Below are 26,218 nucleotides of genomic sequence, written 5' to 3'. Positions count from 1 at the left end.
TATTTTATAGACTTCAGGTTCACCAGAAGTTGCCTTTTCATATAGGTGCATAAATCAAATGAGGCATCTTCCATAATTATCCTGTACCTAACATTTACCGCGGCAGCAGAGACATAGTTGATCCCGCTAACATAGCATATCCGGTAACCTATCACCATGCAGGCATATTTGACTAGATCATCTTGGATGGTATTGATGGTCATTCCCCATTGGTCGCTCATAGAACCAGTGAGCTTGGTCATTTTAGTCTTCCTGATCTTCCTTAGGGCTGACACTTCCCCAATGTTACAGAAACTGGTGACGACATGAATTGCTTCCGGTGTGATGTCATGTGTCCGCTCTAAATACATTTTTTTCACCATACACTCTTCTTAGAATGATGCAGATGCGATCATCTGTGAATTCTTCAAGGAAATAGACCGCATTATGAAGATTCTTCTTTTCCAATATGCTAAATTCTGGTTTGATCTTTTTGTCCTTCCCGCAGAAAAAACTCAACTATGAATGGATCACTAGAGATCCTAGGTCTTCAATTTTACAGTCAATGTAATCTAAAATACCTTCCTCTACTATAACACCAGTGGGTACTTGGGATAGTGCATTATATTTTGCCTTTCGTTGTATGAAATCAACTGAATCAATGGGTATACTTGAACTAGAGTGTGATGCTGAAGCCATGATAAACAGAGAAACTCAAAAAATACCTTTGAAAGTTGAGATTTAGGGCTTGCGAATTCTGCTTCATCACTTACTACTTTAGTTGCAGGATTACCACTTTGAGTTCCACAATTGACTGATTGATGATATCTTCAGATTCTTCTTCAGGGTTTTTGAAATCTCTCTGAATTGCAAGACAAATCACCTTTTGTCGTTCTACACTTGAAAACTTCTTTGCTCAAAAATTGATGAGTGAGAATGACTTGAAAATCCCTTTTAAATGAATTCTCCACCTACCATAATAAATGCTCCATCATTAGGGCGTAAACCCTAATTTGCCTTTTACCATTTTTGGTCTTCCGCCAATTGATAGGTATCGTATATCGATTAAGGTCTTTTACCAGTGTAAACCAGGGGTTCGAAACATTTCACCAATTTGTTCCCCCTAATCTTTTTTGTCGCTTAGTTTGCCGGTTCAGTGATTTCCACACTAGGTGCAGAAACCGGTTCTCCTTGAGACACTTCTTCTGGCTTCTTTTTCCAAGTTTTCTTCATATCCGCTTGAATAGTTTCAATATCAATCTTTCCTTCCGGAGTGACTGGTATATCATCCGATATATTCTTTCTCATCCTGCAGAATCTTGTTGTATGACCCGGTTTGTTGCAATGATAGCAAACTATTCTAGGTGCTCTCCAAGGTCCATTATTCATGTTTCCATTCTTCCTTTTGCATGTTGCAGTAGTGTGACCACTACCATGAGAAATCAAATAGGTTGCTCTTCATCCAGTTGCTGCTTGATAGCCATGGCTTCCTGACTGATAATTATAGGTATTAAATCGGTTAGGAATCCAGTTCCCAGAGGGTTCAGGAAAAATTCCTTGACTCCTTTGAGGATACCTTCCAGTGTTGTGCATGGCATACCTGCATTCAAATGTTCTATGTCCAAACTTGTTGCATGCATAACAAATTCCATTGAATCTATTGGATCTATGCTTATTGTTTAGAAAGTAAGGAAAATTATTGTAAGCCTTGTTTCTACATACATTAGCAGTGTGTCCTTCCTTGAGACAATTAAAGCAAACGGGTTTGTACTTTTTCTTACCTTTATCCTTTGATGTCGGTTGTTTCTTTGATGCTACATCTTTTGCTCCAGAGGTCTCACCTTCCTCATACCTAGAGAAACCAAGTCCAGTGGTATTCTTTACCGATTTTGCTGATTCAAGCTTTTGTTCTAACTTAACAATGCTCTTATTGAATTTGGCAAGTATTTCCTTTGATTGAGTGAGTTCTTTGGAAATAACAACATTGGACTCCTTCAAGGTTGCATTCTTAGAAATAGCCATGTTTAGTTCACCTTGCATTTCTTCTTTTTCCACTTTTCTTTCTTGGAGATGAGCGGCAAGTGCACTGATTTCTTGCTTCAGCTTGGAGATCTCATGATCTTTGTCTTTTACCAGATCTTCAGCTTTCCTTTGGTTCTCAAGCTCTTGACACATCCTGATAGTTAGTCCTTCCAATTCCCTTCTTAGGTTGGCATTAGACTTATTTGGTTTTTCAACTTCTTCAACTAGGGCATCCATGTCCGCTTCATCAGAGGAACTATTTTTAGTTAGCTCCATCAATTTCTTAGCATGCTCTCTCCTTTTTGCCAGAGAGGCCTTATATTTGACTTTGAGTTCATCATAGGCTTTCTCAGTCTGAGTGAGCTGATGATTAAGTTCCCTCACAGTGTATTCCCCCATATCTCTTTCCAAGTGGTTAAATTTATAGAAAGATCGGCTCTGATACCAATTGATGAATAGTAAGAGCGGAGTGAATTAGTATACTAGAAGTTACTGATTTCAAACACTTAAACGGTTTACCAGTAAACTGGTAAAACAATTTTACTAACAAACCAGTTAACTCAAATGCAAACTGTACGTTAGGAAATAGGAAATCATCACAAACAAGTATCAAAATATTAGTCATTAGCTCAATCACAAAAGCAACTCATTGCAATGATCTAATCCTAAACAACACTCAATAGAGACATGAGATAAAAGCATTCAAAAACGAAAGATTATGCAAACCATAGACATGACTTGAACGCTCCTTCATGCGGCTCTATTGTTCTTCTTTCCTCTTCAAATGGTTTGGTTGTGGATCTCACCTACAAGTGCACATACATGATTTAAAGCAAGTAGACAAGATTTTTGATCAAGAGTACTAGAAATTCGATAGTCTGATTAAGGATTAAGAATAAAGGGGATTTGATTGAAGAAATTCATCCAATTTATAGAGAAATTGGAGAAAAAGATCAAATTAGCATGATTCAATTCAAATGGAAATTGCAAATCAATTATGTCAATTATGACAAATTATGCACTTTCTATGCAAAATTTGTTGATTGATAATTTATGACAAAATATGACACATTCTATGTCAAAATTGATTGATTGTCAATTATGACAAATTATGACAAATTGAAATGTCATTCCCATGGAATTAGGAGATGAAATAGGAGGGAAAAGAAATTAGAAATTAAGAAAATTAAAATTGATGAAAATTAGGAATTAGAAATTGATGGAAAATAGGAAATTAGGTAAATTAATTAATAATTTGTCATTCATTAATTAATTTACAAAAATAGGAGGAAATTAATTAGCCAATTAAATAAACATTTAATTGTGATGAGAAGACTTAGGATAAATAAATAATTTATTAATCCTAGAGAGAGAAAATGCCAAACAAGATTAAATGAATAAATCATAAAACCTTGGAAGATGAATTAGAAATGCAAGGATGACAATTAGGTCTTGACAAAGGATAGTTGATATCGATTCGATCATGATTTTGAATTGATAAATGACTAGTGTTGATAAATGATTTGATTGAGATTGGTTGACAAAAATCAATGACAAATTGACCAAATTGACATGATTGGAAAGGACAAGGATCGATGACGAATCGATCGCAATATGACAAGATTGACAAGGACAAAGATCGACCAAAATCATGATTGAAGATTGTTGTCGACAAGACCAAATTCGAGGAAGAGATGATTGAAGAATGCAGAAGAAAGACTCGATGCTCGCAAATGATAAAGACCAAGTGCGTGACATAGGAGAAATGTTAATGCTACGCAAAAACCTAAAATGAGGCAATGCGCAAATGTTAAAGTACGATTCCGCAAGCGTTGACCATTTTTAGATGTCTACACAAACAAAACAACAAATAAGGTATTCACCCATAGAAGCACAATCACCATAACACAAGAGATTTTGACGTGGAAACGCAAATGGGAAAAAACCACGGTGAGATGAAACTCAGAAGTAACTATCTGCAGAATAGTAACTAGACCAGTTAAGGTCAGACCGGTTCAGGTCATACAATGTTCTTCACCAGAACAGATCCTGTTAGGAATCTCAATCTCTGTTAGGAGATAAGTTAGATTAAAGACTACCTTGTGAGAGGATTTCAGATCCATAGTTGTGAACCACCTTGTTAGAGGATTTACAAAGGCTTTGCCAAGCCTACCCGATTAAGGGTTTCAGACTTGTCGAAGATGTGAGTAATCAATAATTGAATGATCTAGCAAATAGCACAGTCTGCTTGGTTAGATCCATGATAGCTCATTTTCAGCATTACTTTAGTCTTCAGTAAATCCACACTCTGTTATAGCACATAGACTCGATCTTCCCTTCTAAGATCTCACATACAAAAACTCATCAACCATAAAAAACCCTAACAACTACTACTACTAAAACCCTAGACATGATGTCCTTAAAAAGGAATCTGATTTCATGTCGGTCCAATAGGATTACATTGCAAGTTCTTAGGTTCGTTGCATCTAGAGACATTTGGTAACACGACACAAAATCACCATCAAAGTGTCGGTGGATGGTAACTCATCACAAAAATATTGGTTGGTAACTCATCATAGAGTATTACCGGTTCATACAACTTTACCGATTACCGGTTGTCAAAAATGAAGACTGGGAAAATGATAATTGTTTCTTAAGTTTCTTCAATCCGCTTGAGATCCTCGAATTTCTTGAGGTCTCCATACCGCTTGAGATTGGAAAAAACTTTCTACAAAACATCAATAGGCTATAGACTATAATGCAATACCGGTTTGGAACAAATACCGGTTTGGAACAAATACCGGTTTGGAACAAATACCGGTTGAGCATAACTCATACATACAAAAAGTGATCTTAAAGCAAGTGTGTGTCCATCAATGACAATCACAACATAAACATAAAAAATGCCAACGCACTTTTTCTTTTTGATTAGTAGAGAGGGATGGCCAGTGGGCCACTTTTATTGATGTTGAACTTGAAAACTCTTATATAGTTATAATAGCTCAACTATTCAAGAATTTGATAAGTGCATAGTTGAATCGCATTGTGAATTTACTTTATGATATCATTATTAATATAATATCAATGTCATTTGTAGTTTGAGATCTTCACATAATTGTCTGTGTTGAATATATGTTTTCACTGTGAATTGAATGGTCAAGGGTTTTTTAGTTTACATATGAATCTGGGTTGTGTATGTAATGGCATTATTCATAATTTCATTCCTATTTATCTAAAAATGAATCTTATTGAAGTTTATTATCAGGTTGTCTTTGAATTGTAAGTGACTATATGCCCTAGGATAAGGCACTGGTCTACTGTCTTGATGTTTTACTAATTATGTTGTATTCTTATCTATTGTGGTGTTTAATACTTTCATTCTTAATACTCTTATGATTTTATATGCTATGGATGTTTATGTAATATATATGGAGGTGTTCTATAACTATGTCTATAATCTGCCCACCAATTACAATGAGGTGAATCCTTAATATGATTCCAGACTAACATAAATTTTGCATTCTTGGGCATAATAGGATTAGGAAGCATTAAATGAAAAATTGCATACACCATAACAATGCAACAAATGAAAAAAGTTAAATCTCATGATTCTAATCATTTGAAAGAGATAGAATTATACACAAAATAAATCTATTTATAACTCCTTCAAGAACCTGCATAAAGCTTGACACTAAATGCTTTTCATTTTATCTGTAAATGACTATACAGTATACAACTTTCTCCCTTCACCTAGAGTCTAGAATCACTACTGGAACCAGAAAAGGAACCCCAATGACTATACAACTTGCAAAACTGCTTGAGCCATGCCATTATCACCCTGATGCCTTCAGATGGAATGTGAGATGTTACATTCTGTCCAACAGATCATTTCCAAATAGAGGAGGAAGCCTTCATGCCTAGGAATACAGATAATGGAAAGAGGAGCTTGAGCCTTCATGCCCATGATCAGAGAAAGTGGAAACATGAGCTTTAGGGTAAATGTAATATGTCGGGGATGGGTTGCAGCTTCCATATCGTCATAAAGATGATTGGCTACCACTCCCCACCCAAACAAATCCTTCTTTCATTCCTCTGCGGGCTCCTTCTTCAAACCCCTTGCCATCCTATGGTAGAGTAGAAGTAGAGGATGTGCCATGCTTGGCCTTTCTTGACAAGAAAAGGCTTTCACACCCCCTTTGGCAATCCTTCTCACTTTCACAACCCCTTTGACAATAAACAAACTGTGTAAGGGAAAAAAGTGAGACTAGGTTAACATGCCCTAATCCTACCTTTTGACACACATTACGGAATACGAAAGAGCCTAGAGATATCGCACAATTGGCTACTTCTTTTTGTGAAAGAGAGAGCCACGGGATATCTATTAGGATTTCTATTCCCTTGTTGAAATTGTAAGATCAAGTAATGCAAGTTCAAACCCTAATCCCAAAATGCAAGTATGAACTAATAACAAGATTGCAGAATTGAGATTAAACAATGAACAACTGTAAATCTTGTTCAGGATGTGCCACTATCCTGAAAACTGCACCGGAAACTGTCGTTCTGAACTCTGAAACACTGTCGGAAAGCTGTCTGAAAGCTGTCTGTCCGGAGGACCAGGGCGCCCAGCTCCTCTGTCCAAGGGACCAAGGCGCCCAGCACCCCTGTCCTGGTAGAACCAGGGCACCTAGCGCCCCTGTCCCAGTCTTCTACTCTGCAATTTGATGCAGAGTGCTGTCTCGACCTGTTCTCTCCGGATCTGTATCCTGCGGCATCGTCCGATTCCTGAAACCTGCAATGATATCTGAAAAAGGGTGTATGGGCGGCTATATAGGGTTTTGCCTTAGTCAAACCCCCACTTCGGTGATTTCCACCTCCACAAATAGCCAAGTTGTTTTGTAAAATGTATTGTGTGTGCAGACCTAGTATGTGTGCAAGGTCCTAAAATGCAAGAAAGCAAACTAGAGCAACCTAGAAAGTAAACCCTAATTGCTTGTAAATGACAATGTAAATGCTCTAAATCAAGATGCAATGTGATCTAAAGCATGAATAAATGATATATTGAAGCTTATGCAAAGACATGAAAACAACATGAAATCATACCCAACCCTCAAGGGAGGAGTACAAGCCAATCTTCAGTCGGTAATCTCCTATTGTTCTTCAATGTCTTCCAAGCCCTTAAGTGGATGAGTGAAATTGATGAATGCTTGATAGAGGGATGTTGAACATTGTTGAAGTCTTCAAAGATCTGCTCTTTCACTGCATATGAGGTTCCTCAAAACAAAAATCGGATCCCTTCAAATGAAGAAAGAGAGCTCTTATGTAGGAAACCCTAGATCGTAAATTCGTCTTTTGGCCAACCTAGAGATTGAATATCCTACCAATTTCTTGGGGTTAAGCTTTATTTTATGATTGGATCGTGCTCCCAAAATTTCGGGAAAAATGTCCGGGACCATGTGCACTCCGGGCGCCACGGTCCCGACAACTTTTCACCAAATTTTCAGGGCCGTCGGATATGATGATTTTAGAAAGAATCCCGAAGTTACAGGTGATTTCGAGATGTTTTGACCCCAAAACCAAGCCCCCAAGTTTGAAATAGGACTTAATTAGGGTTTTTGATTGAGTGATGTATTGGAGGAATAAAATGCAAAGGACACGCTTTAGCGAAAGGGCCCAATTTTATGATACAAAGGATGATGAAATAGGACCTTAGACCTAATTAATTTGATTAATTAAGTGCTAAAGGAGAAATGCAATGCAAAATGTAAAATGCACTAAGGTGGGTGCTAAACTAGGTGTGAAATTGTACCACCCTAGCAAGTGCGTACAATTTACGATGCTACATTTAGCCCCCACTTTAGCGGTCATATGAGTACTACGTGCATATGCAAGCTAAAGTACAGAAAAGTAAAAATTATTTGAAAAAGGATATATCCATAAGTTGTCGAACGAAGCCCCCAGCGGTATCTGTAGTACACAGTTAGGAACTGCACCCTACAAAACACACGTTAGATCACAAAATCACCTAATGCTTACTAAGGAAAGTGATGAAATTTGTGAGTAGCTATATGCCCCCCCTGTTTCAACTTGCTTATTAGGGAGGTGAAACAGGGTAGCATGTTTACTTACGACAAATTGTGTAAGAGAGTATTGATGAGGGGTGTTCACTAAATAGGCTTCATCAGAGCACTTTTTGGAACATCCTGAGAGTAAGAGAAGGAAAATACAATTCCAATGCAACAAACGACTCAAAAATCGCATCTCTCAAACCCAAGTTATGATAAAATGAATGATAGAGGAAAATTAGGGTTTCAAAAGTGAAGATAAACACATGAAAGTATATACTTTGAAAGTGACACTTACATTTGTCACTTTGTTGATTTTTGAAGACTGTTCATTGCAGCGGAGCCCACATAGCCATCATCATGCCTTCATGATGACCGGAGCGTCCCACGAGGATTGAGATTCTACGCCAGGCCATGATCGACGACGAGCCACTGGACGAGGTGAGTTGACTGAACGTTTGACTTTTGATTTTTTTGCATTTTGACTTTTTTGTGATCGTATGCGGGCCTTGAAGGCTGACTGGGGCCCACACAGAGCGCCATGGTCCCTGTGGGGCGCCCTGGTCCCCTCAGGGGCGCCATGGTCCCTGACAGGGCTCCATGGTCCCCATCAGGGCGCCATGGTCCCCAATCAGGGCTTGGCGAGGGGTTTCAGGGCTGGCATACGATGTTTGACAGTTTGCATTAGCGATTTTGATGATCGAGTACTGATTACGGTTATGCTTTTGTGTTGCAGGATCTCCTGTACATGAGAGAGCATACAGTGGGACATGTTCTTCGCAGTTTGCGAGATCAGATTCCACGGCTGACTCAGGCAGAGAGAGACACACTATCGATTGTGGGATTGTGGTATGTGATCCTCATGCCAGCCATTCGGTTCCATCCTGCGATGCTGATGGCATTGATGGAGCGATGGGATCCTGACACATGCACTTTTCACCTTCGAGTAGGAGAGCTGACGGTTACACTCAAGGATGTGTACCATATACTTCATCTTCCTATCAGAGGAGCGACTGTTACATACACGACCGATCGGTCAGTGGAGGATCATCAGGGAGAGCAGGTGTATTTCATAGGGAGAGTCATGCCGAGCGAGATGAGAGGTCGCATCATGGTCAGCTGGCTCTTACATCCTATAGGGGAGGTACCCCTTCTGAGATGCCTTATGATCGCCATCATAGCACTAGCCGTTTGCCCTAATGGGCGAGGGACGCACATGCATGGGGGTCTCACATGGTGTATCAGAGCGATGGAGAGACACAGGAGAGTGTATGCTTGGGGTCGGAGTATGCTTGCACATCTCTATCACGACCTTGAGGAGTATGTATTTGGACAGGGTTGTAGTTTGATGACATGCACACTTCTGCAGGTGTGGATTTTAGAGCACTTCACATGCACCAGGCCCATCAGTTTTCTACTGAGTACAGTGAGCGAGCGACCTAGGGTGTTTGCTTATCCACTTACCAGCGAGTGGAGATTTGGAGATTTGTTATATTGGAGAGTGATTTTTGACAGACTGACAGCCGAGGTGACAGTGTGGAGACCCTACCTACGGATGCACAAATGGGATGGGATGGAGAGACAGTTAGCATGTGTACAGAGGAACTACCTACTGCAGGGACGATATTCACAGATCATAGTCCCATTCTACTTTGACCGAGTACGAAGGCAGTTTGGGCTAGAGCGGTGTGTTCCAGCTGATGTGCCCATCTATACTCGACACTCACAGGTCCTTCCCAAACCTAGAGCAGTAGCGAGACCGACGATAGATGACATCGAGACTACAGACTTAGAGGGATCTGATCAGGATGTAGTCACTGATTATTCTGCAGAGCCTGGAGCATAGCGGAGGTACATCTCATGGTTTATGAGATCATATCCAGGTCCTATCTTTCCACCAGATCATCTGACAGGCTATCCAGGCCCATGGAGACATGGAGACCGAGATGAGGACTAGGGATCCAGGTCGGAGGAGCCAGAGGAGGGAGAGGGTCATGAGGAGGCGGGAGATCCTGATCCACCTACAGGCGATCAGCCCAGTGCCGAGGAGGAGGAGGAGGAGGATACAGATAGAGAGGAGGACGAGGAGGATGCAGGTGAGGATGCAGATGAGGACAAGGATGAGGATGACGAGGAGGACGACGAGGAGGAGGATAGAGATGATGAGGAGGAGTCAGATGCAGCTCCCCACCATTCAGGAGACGATACCATAGCTTTGGATCCACCTCTTATTCCCCAACAGGGGGAACATGAGGCGATACGGAGACCTATTCCTAGTACCGTCCAGCCTACACCCATCATGCATAGATTATTCGAGCGAGGGGAGCCTAGCGGTTCCCAGGCACAGATGCTACCATATCATGATCCCTATTGGCATGAGGGAGATCCAGGTATAGTAGGTTTATATTGATTGATTAATGTTTTGACGATATAGAATGGTATTAACAAAAATCTGTTCTACTGCTACAGCTAATGTGCAGGAGTGGCGTTCCCTGATTTAGCAGGCAGTGACAGACATTTCCATGATAGCACATATCCCCAGTTCCTCACAGATTTCCTATAGGCCTCAGGGGAACGCGGGTCGACATGAGGACTTGTTTTCCCCATTCCGAGTACAGGTAGACATATGGAGGGAGAGAGAGAGTCCTATCAGAGGACCTTCAGTGGGCGCGGCGAGATCTAGCAGCAGCTCAGGCCGAGGCTACCACCTATCGTGCGATCCTTATGGATCGAGATCGTAGGAGTTCCTCTCGGAGTCACTCACGGTCTGTATTGCGCTACACACCCATGGGTCCACCTTGATGGCCAGATCAGGAGGGAGCGTCCAGTCGACACTCTCCAACCACTAGCCCTAGGGATAGGAGATGATTTTATGATGTAAAAGAGAGGTCACATTTTGGATATACAGTGACCTATATTTGTATACGATCCACACATATATATGTATATATATACATGCTTCTCTTTTGTCTCAAATGTGTTATCTTTAATGCTTAAAACAATGTATATTTTGTTTTGATTAAATCTAATACATTTGGTAAATGTACATGTATGTTCAGAATTTAATTTCCATGTGATTGATTTCTCAATGCTCCATGATTAAATTGATACATGTGTGACTTAATTAAAATATTTAATCAAGTACTACATTGATGATAAGGAAGAAATATGCATTAAGTCTAAGAATCATATAACTAATGTGATTTAATTTTGAACTTAAACACAACATGATACGATTCTACTTAACACATAACGACACTGTATAATATGCTAGCATAATGGAAATGTAAATCTTTTACAATTTACATAAATGAATTCAAGACAAACTATAAAGTAAAGAGACGCGCTTGTCAGGAACGAAGCAATATAGATTTAAACAACACAACATTTAATTCTATTTTGCTTTAATTAAGAGACACTAACATATTATCCAATGTTGAAGAATTGAAAAGAAGATAGATGAGGAACGAAGAATTAAGCATAATATCTACGCAAGTGCATAGCATTGATAGGTTCTTTAAGAGGCGTACCGTCTACATCCGCTATTTTGTAAGCACCTAATCCATAATCCTTAATAAGGATATATGGTCCAAGCCAATTAGGACTAAATTTTCCCTTTTCTGTAGGTAAGGCATTCACATTGCGCTGATTCTCATAAAGGACTAAGTCACCTACTGAGAAGGAACGTTGAATGACCTTATCATTATAGCTTCATTGTAGGGTTTTGTGATATGCTTGAATATGCTCAAGAGCGTTTATACGCTGTTCATCAAGCATCTTAAGCTATTGAAGTCGTTGTTCTCTATAAGAGTCATCATCAACTATACCTTTGAGAGAAACCCTAAGTGATGGAATCTCTAACTCTAAAGGCATAATAGCATCGGCACCATAAACAAGATTATAAGGAGTAGTTCCCGTAGCAATTCGTACACTCGTTTGGTAGGCCTAAAGAGCATAGATTACCTGGTTACTCCAATCCTTACCATGCTTATTCACAGTTTTGCGAAGAATTTGTTCAATTATCTTATTGGATGATTCGGCTTGACCATTTGATTGAGGATAGTATGGTGTAGAAAATCAATGTTTGATATGATACTTCTCGAGGAATTTCTTCACGTCCTTGTTCTTAAATGATGTCCCATTATTTGAGATTATAGTGGAAGGTATCCCGAATTGAGAAATGATGTTTTCTAGAAGAAATTGACAAATCACTTCAGCTGTAGTAGAGCGAAGGGGAATAGCTTCTACCCACTTCGTAAAGTAATCTATTGCGGTTATAATGAAGGTGTGTCCTTGAGATGAAGGAGGAGAGATTTTTCCAATAAGATCCAAACCCCATGCGGAGAAAGGCCAAGAAGCTACTTGAGAACGAAGTTCTTGGGCAGGAGCATGAATCAGATTATTGTGTTGTTGACATTGATGACATTTCTTAAAAAATGAAAAGGAATCCTTCTGCATAGTTTGCCAATAGTATCCCATACGAAGCAATCTATGAACCAGGGATTTGCCCCCAAAATGCCCCCCACAGGCACCTGAATGTGCCTCTTCAAGAGCAACAGGGATTTCTGATTTGTTAAGACAGTGAAGGAGAAGACCATCATAACCCCTTTGGTAAAGAACATTAGAAAGAATGATATATCTAGCAGACAGCTTGCGGATTCTAGCCCTAGTGTTCCTATTAGTGGAATTAGGAAAGGTACCATCAATCAAATATCTTACAATATGCGAGTACCATTCATCTGAGTCTATAAAATCACAACATGTTACCAAGCTAGAATCATCTACAATAGCTGGAGAAATAAGGTTGTGAATAACGAATTTAAGATCAACCACAGGGTCCTCTAAAGATACTAGAGAAGCCACACATGCCATTGCATCCGCATGTCGATTATCTTTTCGAGGAACAGGTTCCATGGTATAAGAATCAAATTTTTGTAATAAAGAGATAGCAAGGTCTTTATATTGTGATAATTTGTCTTGTTTTGCTTGATACATTCATGTTACTTGTCTTATAATCAATTGCGAATCTCCATAGATATGTATGTGTTTTATATTCAGAGCTAAGGCTGCTTTTATGCCCGCTATAAGAGCCTCATATTCAGCAATGTTATTAGTACACAGGAAATTTAGACGATATGATAAGGGAATGGATTTCTTTGTAGGAGAAATCAGAACAACACCTGCCCCCGATCCCATACGACACTTAGAGCCATCAAAGTATAACTCCCAAGTTTCATCTTTCTCTATAGAAAGAATGAAGTCATCAGGAAAAGACTCAGGGTTAGGGAAGGAGAAAGGTGAAGGGGCCTCAACTAAGTGATCGGTCAACGCTTGTCCTTTAATTGCTCTTTGTGAAACAAATTTAAGGTCAAATTCAGTTAACATCATAACCCACTTAGCTAGGCGTCCTGATAAATCAGTTTTAGAGAAAAGATGCTTCAAAGGATCAAACTTTACCATGACATGGACTTCTGAATTTAAAAGATAATGTCTCAATTTCTGAGTTGCAAACACCAAGGCCAAGCATTGTCTTTCTATCGCAGAATATCGGGTCTCATAATCGAGTAAGGTATGACTTATGTAATAAATTGGACATTCCTTACCATCTTTATCATGTTGTGCCAACAATGCTGCGAGAGCAGAAGAAGAAGCAGCTGTATACAGAAGGAAGGGTTTAGAAGGTTCGGCAGGTTGAAGAATAGGAGGACTAGCCAAATACACTTTTAAATCTTCAAATGCTTGCTGACAATCTTCGTTCCATTGAAAAGTGACATCCTTTTTAAGGAGTTGAGTAAAAGGAAAGGTACAATCCGCGAGTTGAGACACGAACCTACGAATAGCTTGAATCTTTCCTTGTAAGCTTTTAAGTTGAGACACATTTCTAGGAGGTGGCATATTGACAATAGCATCTATTTTCTTAGTGTCCACCTCAATCCCATGATGCGAAACTATGAATCCTAATAGTTTTCCACTATCCACACCAAAAACACATTTTCGGGGATTCAAGCGCATGTGATACTTACGAATTCTTTCAAAGATTTGATAGAGGATTTTAACATGATCCATGCGAAGAAAGGATTTGGCCAAAATATCATCAACATAATCCTCTAAAATCTTATGCATATAATCATGAAAGATAAGGGTCATTGCTCGTTGATAAGTTGCACCGGCATTTTTAAGTCCAAAAGGCATCATTATCCAACAAAACGTACCCCAAGGAGTGGTGAAAGTGGTTTTAAATTGATCTTGAGGGTTTATGAAAATTTGATTGTAGCCTGAAAAACCATCCATGAAGGATAGCAAGGCATGTCCTGCCGTAGAATCAACTATCATGTCAATGTTTGGAAGAGGGAAATCATCTTTTAAAGAAGCCTTATTTAGATCCCGAAATTTAGTACACATTCTTATTTTGTTGTCTGGTTTAGCCACAACGACAATATTTGAAATCCATGGGGAATAGTCAATAGGGCGGATAAATCCAGCCTCCAATAATTTTTCAATCTCAGCCTTAACAAGCAGAGCCACCTTAGGATTCATTTTTTGAATCTTTTGTTTCACGGGCTTAGCATCAGGAACTAAGACAATATTATGAGTAACAATCTTAGGATCTATACCAGGCATGTCAGAATATGTCCAAGCAAAGATCTCAGGGAATTCATGCAATAGTTCTTCATATTGTTTCTGTTCCTCTTCATCCAAACATTTTCCAATTTTAATAATGTTCTCTTTATTGCAAGGATCCATCTTAACATTAGTGGTGTCACTTATGAGAAGATTACTTTGTTGAGGAGTATCCTTTAACTGAGGGAATTCTTTCACAATCTCATCATTATCAATCTCTTTTCCAAAATAGGCTTCAGTGTTCAAACAATAAGGGAGTCCGCTATTGTGATGATAACGAGGAAGAGTGTCATAGGCTCCCAAGAACTCAGCTAAAGCATCATCGGTAGGGAAGATATCCAAAGCACAATCACCTGAAGGATCCCCATCGATATACTCAGGGTGTTGTATTGATAAAGACGTAGAGATAGCATTAACACTAATGCATGGTCTTTTAGAAGCTTTAGTACATTTGCAGGGATTATAGCCAAGTCCAAAGGCATAATTGTGAAAATTAGTCTCTAGAGGAACTCTTATCCCTTGTTCATGAGCACCACAACCTTTTCCATGATACCCATGCTTAGCAAAAATGCGAAAACCACGACCATAACGATCAACCATTTTAGGAAGAGAAGGTGGTTTTTCATAAGACAAAGAATCAAATTCTTCATAATTAGAGGTGTGAGGAGAAGAAGTTTGAGAAGCGGCCACAAAATTATTACTCATAGATTCAGGTAAGGTTGATTGATTTTTAGCTTCCTCCTTCTTTTCAACTTTATGATTTTCAGCTTCTTCCTTCTTTTCAACTTTAAGTTCTCTAGAAGGAACCTTATATTCACCTACAAAGGTAGGGTTAAAATCAAGAGATCCCCAATCATCCTCTGCGAGAACCTTCTCAGGATCAAAATCCTTCTTATGTATAGTTTCAAGTCAAGAAGGATCTTCTTCAGGAGCTCCAGACTCATCCAAAGAATTTTGATCATCAGAGAGCGAAGACTTATTGATAGGTATCTTGTTTAAAGAGTCATCACTAGACGAGGATGGCTTAGAAGAACCTCCTTTGGAAGTAGATGTTTGTAGACAAGCTTGAAAATTAGTATCACCTATCAAAGTATATGTCTTATTGTTATAGACAAATTTAACTTGTCTATGCAATGTAGAGGGGACAGCTTGCATGCTGTGAATCCAAGGCCTCCCTAATAACAAGTTATATGTTAAATTTCCCGACATAACATGGATAGGAGTAGGCAAAGTAACAGGTCCCACTGTGAGAGGTAAGGTGATGATACCTAATGAAGTCTTAGCCACATTGTCAAAGCCACGAATGGGATGAGAGTCAGGTTCAATAAGAGACATATCCACATTCATCTTATGCAATAGATTAATGCTACACACATTAAGGCCAGAGCCATTATCTACTAGTGTTCGTCTTATAGCAGTGTCTTTCATGATAACCACAATCATCAAGGGATCATATTGTTGTTGAATTTCACTAGTAGGCAACTCATCTTGGGTAAACACAATTTGAGCTTTAGGATTCATCATAGAGCTAACCAAAGATGCTATATTACTAGATGTATTCGGTGGAGGAACATTCAAATCTTTCAAGGCATCTTGTAACATTCCATGATGAGTGGAAGAAGTTTGAATCAAATCCCAAAGGGATATCTTAGAAGGGGTAGCTTTAAGTTGTTCTATGAGATCATATTCCTTACCCATAACTTGCGAAATACGGGGAGCTTGTGGAAGAATTGGTTGAGGATTAGGAAGAGAAACTGGAATAACAGGAGGAGGATTAGGTTGCCTATTATTTCTGGTATGATAAGTATGGGCAACCGCATGATAACTCTCTCTAGTTATTTGCTTAGCATAACTGTAAGGACTTATAGGTTTTCTTCCTTGCACAGTGATGATTGGTTTATTCGGGGTATGAAAGGAATCATGATCATACCTTCCTTGGACAGTAAGGAGAGGTGATTTAGGAACTTGAAAGGTGGGAGAAGGATAAGCACCTTGGACTTCAAAGAGAGGCTTATTGTGTTCATTCAAGTTTATCATGTTAACCAATTTAGAGGTCTTGTTCTTGTTTAAAGATTTCGACAAAGCCACAAAGTCATCAAGAGCATCATCTAACAAAGCATGATCATATCGTTTAAAAGGTTTGTCTTTTGATTCAAAAGGAGACATCTCCTCATAGAGGGGATTATTGAAAACAACCATGTTACTAGTTTCAGGGGAAGAGTGGATAGGAATGTATCCTTGAGAGGAATCATTCGACTTATCTTTCTCATCACACCTAAATGGCATAGTAACAAGGTTTATGAGTTTTTGGTTAAATGAAGATTTGGCATCTTTAGGGTTTAAAAAGTCATCTAAAGCTTCATTTAATTCGTCTTGGCTATACTCATAATAATCATCAAAAGCATGAACATTTTGCAAATAAAAATCTGACATTTTGAAAAGATTGCATAAAATTTAAACACACAATGCAAAGAGACACACTTTTTTTTTTTTTTAATGAAAATGAAATGAAAACACACTAAATCTAGATCTAGATCTAACAAATGCAATGCAAGAGGAAGCAATGATAGATTCACGTCGGGTTCACCAAAATGTGTAAGGGAAAAAAGCGAAACTAGGTTTACATGCCCTAATCCTACCTTTTGACACACATTACGAAATACGAAAGAGCCTAGAGATATCGCACAATTGGCTACTTCTTTTTGTGAAAGAGAGAGCCACGGGATATCTATTAGGATTTCTATTCCCTTGTTGAAATTGTAAGATCAAGTAATGCAAGTTCAAACCCTAATCCCAAAATGCAAGTATGAACTAATAACAAGATTGCAGAATTGAGATTAAACAATGAACAACTGTAAATACAAGGATGAAATAAGAATGCAGATGTGTACCCGGAGTCAAAATCGGACTGAAAATGTTTGGGATGGGAGCGCGGGCCCCACTGTCCTGAAACTGCACTGGAAACTGTCGTTCTGAACTCTGAAACACTATCGGAAAGCTGTCTGAAAGCTGTCTGTTCGGAGGACCAGGGCGCCCAGTGCCTCTGTCCCAGGGACCAAGGCGCCCAGCGCCCCTGTCCTGGCAGGACCAGGGTGCCCAGCGCCCCTGTCCCAGTCTTCTGCTCTGCAATTTGATGCAGAGTGTTGTCTCGACCTGTTCTCTCCGGATCTGTATCCTGCGGCGTCGTCCGATTCTTGAAACCTGCAATGATATCTGAAAAAGGGTGTATGGGCGGCTATATAGGGTTTTGCCTTAGTCAAACCCCCTCTTCAGTGATTTCCACCTCTACGAATAGCCAAGTTGTTTTGTAAAATGTATTGTGTGTGCAGACCTAGTATGTGTGCAAGGTCCTAAAATGCAAGAAAGCAAACTAGAGCAACCTAGAAAGTAAACCCTAATTGCTTGTAAATGACAATGTAAATGCTCTAAATCAAGATGCAATGTGATCTAAAGCATGAATAAATGATATATTGAAGCTTATGCAAAGACATGAAAACAACATGAAATCATACCCAACCCTCAAGGGAGGAGTACAAGCCAATCTTCAGTCGGTAATCTCCTATTGTTCTTCAATGTCTTCCAAGCCCTTAAGTGGATGAGTGAAATTGATGAATGCTTGATAGAGGGATGTTTAATGTTGTTGAAGTCTTCAAAGATCTGCTCTTTCGCTGCATATGAGGTTCCTTAAAACAAAAATCGGATCCCTTCAAATGAAGAAAGAGAGCTCTTATGTAGGAAACCCTAGATCGTAAATTCGTCTTTTGGCCGACCTAGAGATTGAATATCCCACCAATTTCTTGGGGTTAAGCTTTATTTTATGATTGGATCGTGCTCCCAAAATTTCGAGAAAAATGTCCGGGACCATGTGCACTCCGGGCGCCACGGTCCCAACAACTTTTCACCAAATTTTCAGGGCCGTCGGATATGATGATTTTAGAAAGAATCCCGAAGTTACAGGTGATTTCAAGATGATTTGACCCCAAAACCAAGCCCCCAAGTTCGAAATAGGACTTAATTAGGGTTTTTTATTGAGTGATGTATTGGAGGAATAAAATGCAAAGGACACGCTTTAGCGAAAGGGCCCAATTTTATGATACAAAGGACGATGAAATAGGACCTTAGACCTAATTAATTTGATTAATTAAGTGCTAAAGGAGAAATGCAATGCAAAATGTAAAATGCACTAAGGCGGGTGCTAAACTAGGTGTGAAATCGTACCACCCTAGCAAGTGCGTACAATTTACAATGCTACACAAACGCACAAAGAAGAAAATAAAAAACACCCATCTGGTATCACAGAGCACACAACAAATCCATGCACGATCATGCTCAAACATCATCACCCTTTCTGAGGAAAAAATGACTCTCAAAAAATGAAAAAGGATTCTTTTTTGAGTTTCTCTTCTACCAATTAAGTCACCGCTCCATTGTATTTATAGAATTTTCACACTTCATTTGGTGATTCTCATTCATGTGAAAAATCATCATTTTGGTTTTTTTCAACATGACTGTAGAGTCTAGAAGTCATGCCTATCAAATCCACTACATCTTGCTAAGGCTCATCTATTGTGAATGATTTTGTTTTGATTTTATTCCTCCTTGATTGGATAAATTCTGGTTCAGAATCCCTGATAACAAGCAACCTGAGCTCTTATTTCTCAGAGAAACCCATGATCTCCCATCTCTAACTCAGAAGCTATCAAATCCTTTTTTGCCTCTGAAACCGTCATCCTCGCTTGTCTAATCAACCTTGACTCAAGAGAAACCTTCAAACTAGTCCCTCAGGAACAAGTTAGCATCCAAGACTTAAAAATTTTAGCTTGCGAGCTAGCGACTGGATAGTTTGTGGTTAAGTTTTATGGTTATCGCTAGCTTGTGAGGTAAAATGCTTGAAGATGTGATCAAGCCATGAGTTGGCGACAAGTTTGTTTGGGTTTACATCACGAGGTCTCTAGCTTTTTGGGTGTTAGCATTTTATGTTACCGAGCTGGAGATTGTTAGTGAAATTGCTTTGGTCGCAAGGTCTTGAGTTGGTCTGATGTCATACATTATAGCCGCAAGAGTTAGCGAGTAACTCATTCATACAGTTGTCACTAGCTCTCATATTTGTTTAATGTTAGCATTTTTAGGTCACGAGCTAGTGACTAGACAATTTGTGGTTAGGTTTAATGGTTATCACCAGCTCGCAAAGTTAAATGTTTGAAGACCTGATCAAGCCATGAACTTGCGAGTGAAGTGCTAGCGGTTAAGAGATAAACAGTTTTATGTTGGCGAGTACGCAACAAGGGTTAAAGTTACCACTATCTTCAAGTTGCTACAGTGATGAGGACTTAACATTTGTGGTCAAGAATTGATGAGTGCCAGTTCAGTTTCCCTTAGTTGCTAGATCTCAAGGTTATGAAGGCTTAGCATTTTCAGCTTGCGAGTTGGAGATAGAGAGAGTCATAAGGGCTTATCACTAGGTCACGAGATTTTCTAATGGGCAATCTTCCAGGCAGAGAGTTGACGACTGTGTGCCACGTATTTTAATTACTTAAAGTTAATATCTTGAAATCGCCAATATTTTTTTTTTATGGTTTGAAAATAGCTTGAAATCACCAATGTTTTATTTTTATGGTTTGAAAATAGGTTGAAATCGCCAATATTTATTTTTAATGGTTTGAAAATAGGTTGAAATCGCCAATGCAAATATTTTTCTGGTTTTAAAAACATTACAATTCGCCCATGCAATTATTTTTTGGGTTTTAAAAGTAGTACAAATTGTTAGGATTTTTCACAAACTTTGAGTGATCACGGCTAATTCGCCAATGGAGATTATTATTTTTCTCCGTAAACCACAAAAATTCACCAGTAAAATTAAAATTTTCCTCGAAATTATACAACTTTCGCCAGGTTTTTACACCTTGTCCAAGGGAGGGGTTTCTTCAAGTTTTCCCTAGTGAGAGTCTTCTTTACATATCTGTACAAGGCTCCTACAAAGTAATTTGGGTTGTTTTATCATTTGGGAAAAATATGGATGTTTTTTGGGTGTCTTTTCATAGTAAATGTTGTCATGAGGGGTTAACAAAATAATACATTGTTGAGTTGTTTGATGTAATGATGACTTGTATGCCATCAAAATCCATAGTGGGAGGCCATGATCAGGCCAATATTGTGTTTCCTTGCTGAAGTTTATATGAAATATGTGAAATAAACTAAATAAGTGATGTATCCAAGTGGTGTAATTGAAATGCACCTTGAATTTATTTAAGCATATCTTGTATGTTTTTGAGTTTTGAACCCCACTTCTGCATCAAAATTAAATGAATGATAATGTCAGAGATTTGCATGAGGTATGCACTACACTATTACTGATAAAAAAAAAGAATGGTGAATGGGAAAAATAATGGTTGTTGCAAATGGTATTCAATGCAACATTTTTGTATGAACTACGTTGAAGAACAAAAGATGAGTATATGAATTGTAGACTTCTCTATAGTTATCGGGCTTGAAGATTAAAAGCTCTACATTCACTAAAGTTTTCTTTTCAATCCTGCTTGAGCCTTTTGGTTTGAATTATGGTTGTTTTCTCCCCTTGTCTCCTCCCTTAATCAAAGATTGAAGAGCTAGCTTCTAGAATCCCAAAGGTTGTTCCACAGGCCGCACTCGGTTCCCACACCTCTAAAACTTCTCAACTGCCATGTTCTTAAGGTGAAAGCCTTATTGGAGATAAACATGTACTACTTTGGAGAGAAATATAAGCATATGAATTTCCTTGGAGAAGGAAGGATGAGAAAATAGAAGTTGAATAGAGAGGCCTAGAAAATTCACTATGATACCATATTGAAATTACAACATGAAAAAGAGTCAAATGCCTCAATGCACCAATATGTCAATCAGTTATCTAGTACATATAATGATTACATTATAATGGATTTATAATTCCTTCTAGCTTATTTTTAGTGTGAAATGGGTGTTGTGCCTAGTAAGTCATCACCTCAAACCTAATCACACATGTTACTTAAATTTACTTAAGGAACACATAATATTCTTCCCACTTTAAGTGGATAGTTATCACTTTATTTCTCAAGTCATAATATTAAGACATGTTTCATGATATTATGAAAATCTATGTTCACCTTAGCCTATATACCCAAGGGGTATCCTTTGTAATCACATCCATTCTATTTGAATTCTTGGCATGTATACAATTTCTTATCACTTCATTGCACCTTCCATCAGGCCTCTAGATCTTTGGTGGATATCTCCATAGCCAAATATTACATGGTTTCAAAGCAATTTGAGTTCCTTTGTATAATCTACTAGCAAATGCACACTCCAATGAGAAATTGTAGGTGATTGAAGGTATTTTCATTTATGGCAACCTTACAATCCTATGGCATCGGTAGGCACTAACACAAGTACCGACAATGACAAAGATGTTTACCGACATGCCAATCGACATGATTTTGTTTATTATATTTTGCATTTAATTGTAAAATCTTTTTGTAAGCCAACGAGGTGAATTGTAATAGGACTCATATAAGTATGAGATCTTGTAAATAATTTGTGTAAGAAAGAAAGGAATGTAATAGGAAGATGCAAATATTAAGGCAGATTTTGGAATAAGGTTTATGGAAGTTGTATGAGCTTAAACCGATACTGAACCTGGCATAGCAGATGCTGAACTGAAGTAGTACATAATCTTAGATTTGTATAATCCATTTTTGTAAGTCAATGAGACTTCCATTTTTGTAATTAAGTAGTGAGCTTTAGGCAGTTGGCCTTCCTGCATGTGCAGGCCCCTATTGTAAGTAATATTCACTTATTGGCCAGTGAGAGAATATTGTGGGTCACAAATCCCACTGATGTTTTTCCCACACCGGGTTTCCTCACCAAAAATATTGTGTTATGGTGTGCTTTATATGTTGTGGTTACTGTTCTTATCTATTGCATTAATTCTTGTTTACTGATACACTGTTTTGAAATGCAATTCGTTTAATAAGTTATGAAAATCCATTAACCAGTTAGATACTGATTCACCCCCCCTCTTAGTATCTTTGGGAATCCTAACAATTGGTATCAGAGCTTGGTCCTATATTTTCAAAAGCCTAACAACTTGAGGAAGATTCTGACACTAGTAGAGATGGAAAACTTGAGAAAGCAATTGGAAACAACTCTTTCAGATTATGACGCAGAAAAGTTGAAAAATATGAAACTTGAAGATGATCTGAAGGCTGCATAGGAAATCATTCAAGGACTTCAGGAAAATCTCACTATTGCTAGGAACAAAAGAAGAGAACTTTCTGAGAAAATGTAGAGTGATGATGGTGAAAAAGAAACTCTTAATGATCTTGTAAGCAAGATGAAGCAAGAAAACATGACCTTGAGGAATGAGATGCAAGATATGACTATGAGGTTTTGTAAAGACATTGAAGACCGAAAGAAGAATGAAGATGACTTGACTAGGAGAATCAATAATGCTGGAAATGAAAATCTAAGACTCAGTCATGAAAATGATATTTTGAAGAAAAATATAATTCACTTGGAGCATGATAAAACTAAACTCATGAGACATAAAGATTTCTTAGAAAATGAGTTGGCTACTGCAAATCAACACAAGGAGAAATTCAAGAAAAGTTTAGAAGAACTTGATGACATGCTAAAAAATCAAAAACCTAATGGAGATACTAATGGCCTTGGCTTTGAAGTTGGTGAAAGCTCTGGTACTGCAAACAATCATGATTACAGTAAACTGGTAAGACAACCTAATGCCTACAAATTTAATGGAAAATGCTTTAATTGTAACAAGTATGGTCATAGAGAAAATCAATGTAGATCTAGAGACTATCAGAACACCAATCCACCCACCGGTCAATGTTCTAAATGCAACAAAGTTGGTGATAATTTAGAAAATTGTAGAATGAATGTGAGATGTTATGTTTGTGGAAGATTTGGACACTTATCTAATCAATGTAGAACACATACTGGCATAGGATATGGAAAAGCTATTTAGAAAAAAAACAATGTGACTTGTTATGCTTGTAACAAGATTGGACATATTGCAAAGTTTTGTAGAAGCAAGGCATCATCGACAAATAACAAAGGACCCAATTTGAATGGTAAAGAGAAGGTTGAAGAGGGAAAATAAGAATTCTCAAAACAATGGATTAGAAAGTCAGATCAGAATGTTAATGAAGCTATTTCTTCACCAGTAGAACAAAGTATCACTCCACCAACAGGAGATTCTTCATCTAACTAAAAAGAAAATTTTTGGGGGTATGGCAACAAATTGAAAAACATGCTAATTTACCCTTGGTTGATGGTGAGAAGTTGAATTACTTCTTTACTGGCAGATGTGTTAAGTTTCACTTAACTGACAAGCATTTAATGTGGTAGTTGAAGGAAATGACTTTATAAATCAAGTGTTTTGGCTCTTTTTTATTCACCGAGCATTCAAATTTCCTTAGAGCACAAAAATCTTGAGTGAAGGCATCCATATTGAGAAGTGAAGCAAATCATTCAAGCATTCATACCTAAAGGAAGATTAAGGTATTTATACAATGGCTTCCTCCTCTGCACTTGAATTCATTGCAAACCCTACTGTAATTGAAGTTGTTAAGTGCCCTAGACCCGTATTCAAAATTATTCCCAAAATTGTGAAGAAAGATGATACCCTAGGAGCATTTTCAAATATACCCAAAGGAGTTGTATATGCCGAGGATCCTCAAATTTATATACATTGTCATATTGAAGAACTAGGAGATGAAGAGATAATTAACATGTATAGAACAATAATTTGTGATGTTAATGGAAATGTGAAACTAGAACACAAGATAGTTGAAACCCTAGGTTTTGTGGAGATTCTTAGTAACCCTAATTTTCCAAAGGATGTTATAAGGATTGTGTTAAGAAAAGTACATGAGGAATTCATTTGGTTGGATTCCAATCACAAAATAACAAAAGAGGTAGTTAGGGTAGTGACAGGCTTACCTTCCACTGGTAGCATACCTGACAAAACTAAAAAGGTTCCAAATGACACTGTAATGACCCTAACTGATGCAACCTATGACAAGAGATCCTTAAGAGTCAACGATGTAAAGGATATCAATATGTAATGTCCTAAAATTGTGACACTCGCAATTTTGACTGCATTTGGGTCTTCACGATGGCGATGCAACACCGAACCTGAATGGAGACCCCGAAACTTGTTCATAACACCGAAAACTGCATTTTTCTGTACCTTGGCATGATCCCTCCTTGCACCCTGCTGTCTTGGGAGGTGGGACCATGGCGCCCAGCACCCTAGTCCTTCAGGACTAGGGCGCCCAGCGCCCTGGTCCCCCAGGACCATGGTGCCCAGCGCCTTCGTCCCTTGCCCTATTTTGGGCCCGGTCTCTTTTGGGCCTCGGGTCTTTATGTTTGCAATTCGGGAAATAATGTTTCCTGGTCGGCCTAAGGTCAGAAAAATCAGTCTATCAGCAAGTATATAAACTACATTTCCTCTCCCATTTTGAGGAGGAAGGACATATGTGTACAAGATGCGGAAGCGATATTCAAACATTCAAGCATTCAAGCATTCAAGCATTCCTTCAAGCAATTGATCATTCTAAGTCTCCATTCAAGGCTAAGTGTTGCATTCAAGACAAGGATTCAACCATTGAAGAGGAGATCACATACCACATACAACATACAACATACAACAACATTTACACCTTCGCATGTAAGAATACAAACATTCTTACAACAAGGTATCAGTACTTTATTACATTACAAACATTTACATTTACAACATTCTCATTTCTTGGTTAATTCCAAAACCGGGGTTTGACCTAAGGGCAAACCCCTAATCCCTAACCCCCCAATCATCCTCTCTTTTCTGTGTGTAGGTTGCAAGTACGCAGCTATAATTGAAGATCTGGAATCCTTGTGCAAAGACGAACAGATCCCCCTTCGTTTCGTGGATTTTTCAAAGGACCGTGTGTACGCCGGGTGCCATCGTCCTGTCAACTTTCACTCAAATTTGCAAGATAGCATCGTCTCGACATTTTACTGCTAATTCCAGGTCCGCAACTTCATCCTATATTCCTATCTCTATTTATAAGTGAATCTTTCTCACTTTACATGCATTCCTAGCTCAATCCTTCTATCTACATTCTTTACAAAAGAGGGTAGCCTTGCTGTCACAACCCTTGAAACTCATTTAGAATCTAATCTTGCATTGTGTGGGATTGGATTTCATGGGTTTCAACCCTTCTTTTGAATGTAAAGTCTCCCCTAAGTGAAAATCGTCAATCCTAGTGACCTCCTTTCTCTCTCCTTGGAGTGGTGGGGGGAACACTTAGGGTTCGATCGTGATTTTTTGCTTTACATTTTGGTGAACCTGATGTGAACACCCTTTCTGATTATTCATGGTTAGATTTGAAAAATTGGCTTCCTTAATTACATTTCCATGTTTGATAGTTTGCAAATTTTAGAGGTTAATTACATGAAAACCGTAAATTTTCTTTTTTGAGCTTGCGAAATGTCTAAATGTTAATGCTTGTTTTAGATCT

The sequence above is a fragment of the Cryptomeria japonica genome, chromosome 5, assembly GCF_030272615.1.
Source record: "Cryptomeria japonica chromosome 5, Sugi_1.0, whole genome shotgun sequence".
Classification (NCBI taxonomy): Eukaryota; Viridiplantae; Streptophyta; class Pinopsida; order Cupressales; family Cupressaceae; genus Cryptomeria; species Cryptomeria japonica.
The sequence above is the reverse complement of the archived record's forward strand: the minus strand, read 5'-3'. Positions refer to the sequence as shown.